Raw genomic sequence first — 4,011 nt, forward strand, 5'->3', positions numbered from 1 at the left:
ATGTTTTACTGTAACGTGGAGAATCCTTTGACAGTGAAGAGACTTAAGGATGTAGGAGGGAGCACTTTAAAACAAAATTGACTTAAACGCCAGCAGACTTCTAGGGGGTATTTCTCCTTTGCAGCAAAAAAATGCTGATTTGTTACACTTGCTCCTCCCTAATTTCAGTAATTCCTGCAGAGCTAAGAAGACTTTCATGGATCTCTCCTGCAATTACAGTTTTTTTGCATGTGGTGAAACCACAAAAAAGTAATTTTTAAAAGCCACTAAGAGCCAAATTGAAGGGAAGTTTGGGGGATCTTTTGGGGAAGCAGAACCTTGCAAAGGTCACCTGTATGTAGGCAGGTATATAAATAATTACCTGTGAGGCCAAGATTGCCTAGGCAGTAGAAACATCAGCTTTGGGAACAGATGTAGCAAAATTGGCAACAAAGGGGAAAAAGTGTTTATGGCCTAGTTGTTTATTTGGGAACAAAAACAAGCAGGGAAAGGATAAAACTAGGTGGCAAAAAGGAGGATTCCAGAAGCAAAGATAACAGTTACTGAGTGGTAGAATGAGGAGCAACAGAGCTGTTTCTTGAACAGTAGCTTTAACTGTAGCTTGGTAATTGTGCGTAACTAATCAGAGTGTGAAGGACAGAATTGTATATAATAGTGGTCTATTATTAGAAGTTAATTAGTTCACCAATTAGCTTTTTGAATTATTAGACCATTAGTAGTGTGTTGATCAGTCAATAAACAGCCCAGACTCTTGTATCAGTCACATCTCAAGTCTGCAACCAGAGGAGAGGGGAGCTGGACCCATGGTGAAGTCCTGCAGCTAATTGTTGGATGAGGAACTGGTTGGATTGTTGTGTCCAAAGGGTAGTGGTCAATGGCTCAACGCCCAGATGGATATTGTGACAAATGGTGTCTCCCAAGGGTCCATGTTGGGATCAGTACTATTTAATATCTTCATCAATGACACAGACTGTGGGATCACGTGTGTCCTTAGTAAGTTTGCTGACAACACCAAGCTGAGCGGTGTGGCTGGCACGCTTGAGGGATGGGAGGCCATCCAGAGGGACCTGGACAAGCTCAAGAAATGGGCCCATATGAACCTCATGAGGTTCAACAGGGCCAAGGGCAAGGTCCTGCACCTGGGTCAGGGAAACACCTGGTATCAATACAGGCTGGGGGGTGAAAGGATTGGCAGCAGCTCTGTGGCTGAAAAGCTGGACATGACCCAGCAATGTGTGCTTGCAGCCCAGCAAGCCTACCGTATCCTGGGCTGCATCACAAGCGGCATGGCCAGCAGGGCCAGGGAGGCGATTCCCCTGCTCTGCTCTGGGGGCCCCAACATAAGGACACAGATCTGTTGGAAAGAGTCCAGAGGAGGCCATGAAGATGCTCAGAGAGCTGGGGCACCTCTCCTAGGAAGACAGGCTGAGAGAGTTGGAGAGACACTTTTTACAAAGGCATATGATAGGACAAGGTGAATGGCTTTAAACTGAAAGAAGGTGGATTTAGATTTAGATACTAGGGAGAAATTTTTTACTGTGAGGGTGGCGAGACACTGGCACAGGTTGCCCAGAGGTGGAAGATGCCCCATCCCTGAAAACATTCAAGGTCAGGTTGAACAGGGCTGTGAGCAACCTGGTTTAGTTGAAGGTGTCCCTGCTCATTGTAGGGTGGGGGCTTGGACTAAATGACCTTGAAAGGTCCTTTTCAACCCAAATCATTCTGTGATTCTATGAACATGGGATGCAAAGACTTCAAAAAGACTTCCCTCTGTGGGCACGCTACTCCTCAGGTACTTTGGCCTGACCAAGGCTGCATGCAAAGTACTGCTTTGTGTCCTGGAAGGAGGAAGGGAAGGCTGGAGGCTGCCAAAAGGATTTCCTTGCCAATCTGACAGGAAGCAAAGGACACGTATGCAGGGCAAGGAAGGGAACACTCAGATGGGTTGGGGACAGCATAAGGGTCCTTGACAGACCCAGCTGGCTTGGCACAATGCCACTGAACCATGCAAGCCCTGCCCACATGCCAGTTTCCACTTTGCCAGCCATTTCAAACACATCAGTGTTTCCCAGCTCAGCGTTACACGTGTCATCCCTCTCCCCTGAGATGACAGCTATGGATACCTGCCTGTCCCGCTGAGCCCACCCACTGCATGATCTCCATGGTAAGATGGTGACAGCAGGCCAGGCAGCCACAAAAACTCACTGTGGGAAAGCTCTGGCCCTAGCGGTGTAAACCTGGGTTCACATCCCATCAGGTCAGGAGCCTGGTGGGAACTGCATTAGAAAGGCAGTGGTAGCCATAAATTATTCCTTAACGGGGACATAATTTCACATGGAACAGAACAGAGCACATAGATAAATTAAGAGGAAAATGGCAATATAAATCACCAGGCCTGCCTCAAAAAAGTGGAAGTTGTTTAAACAATATGGCTAGCTCTCAATTTTAACAGAGTAAATTACAGTCCACTACGGTTTTAGGCTTGCACTTTCAAAGTGGTGTTTCCCACGCTTGAGCAGAAAAGGAAACACGATAAAACATGATTTAAAAGGGGTTCTAAATAAAAGTAGAATTATGCTTAAAAAAATTACAAGCTCGAGATTGTGAACTGGGAATTGCAAAGATCAGGGGCTCCTACACTATCACAGCATCCAGCAGCTGCTTTTTCTTCCCACATTTTAGTACTCCCAGAATTCCCCCTTTCCAACCAGTCTGCCACTCCAGTTCTGTGAATAACAGCAGTATTGGAACCGAAGTTCATTGAAAGAGGTCAGCGGCAGCGTTTTTCTAAATATGTAACAAATGTGCTCCAAGACAGTCTCTCTCATTTCTCCAAATCCCACCTCAGGTCATGATACTGTTCCCCTTACCCTGGTGTACATCCCGGTGCACACACAAAGACAGCACACTGAAAGCTGCCAGCTATCACTTCATTATGCAAACAAGTTGCCCCTAAGGAAAGACACAAGCTGAAGCTCAGCACTTGATTATCAGGTTTCTAAGCCAATTAACTTAGGTCCAACTCAACCCAACAGCAGCCTGAGGGAGCAGGTGGCTGCTTGTGCCTGTCCGTGTCACATGCACAGATTCACAGCATCACAGAATGGTTTGGGTTGGAAGGGACCTTAAAGACCATCTAGTTCCAAGCCCCTGGGACAACTTCCACCAGCCCAGGTTGCTCCCAGCCACGTCCAACCTGACCTTGAACACTGCCAGGGATGGGGCAACCACAGCTTACCTGGGCAGCCTGTGCCAGTGCCTCACTGCCCTCACAGGGAAGAATTTCTTCTTAACATCTCATCTAAATCTACCCTGAACTCTCTCAGCCTTATAATCAGGAGATTGCTTTGAAGCTCAAGGCCATTTCCATTCTCATTAGATCTCTTCCAATTTCTTTCATATACATTACTGAGCCCTTTAAGGCTCATTTTGTCTACCAGACCAGGAGTGGCAGCTTTCTACTTCTGTTGTTACGCTGTATCACTATTTCTTTCTTATACTTCTGCTATACACCAGTTTTTACATGTTTCCTTTCTCACATTTTTGTGATGCCTGGTGAGGACTGAGAACTGCAGTGTTACTGTACCGTATAGCATGCAAATGTATGTGTTCACATACAGACATTGACCGTGATATAAACAGCATGCATTCTAAGTAAACACAGAAATGACTCATGCAATCAGATCATTTTAGAATAGGAACATCTAGAAACAGTAGCAATATGGTATTCAAATGTGATAGAGACCTGTGTTCCAACAGCGTGATGCAGAGGTTATTCCCGTCTCCTCCAGCACGCAATAAAATGTACATAACAAACCAGCACTTTTAAACACCAGGTGAAGGCAGGCAATCTCTTCCACTCTTCAAAGGAAACACCTGCTTACATTCTGCCTGCCAGATACATTACAAAATACAGAGCTCAGCCTTTTAAAAATTATGTTTCAAAACATACCCAAGTCAAACCCAAGTATTTAGACACCTGGAGCGTTTGCTCCATGGACAATCAGATGA

Source organism: Falco rusticolus, chromosome 5, assembly GCF_015220075.1.
Source record: "Falco rusticolus isolate bFalRus1 chromosome 5, bFalRus1.pri, whole genome shotgun sequence".
In the NCBI taxonomy this organism is placed as follows: Eukaryota; Metazoa; Chordata; class Aves; order Falconiformes; family Falconidae; genus Falco; species Falco rusticolus.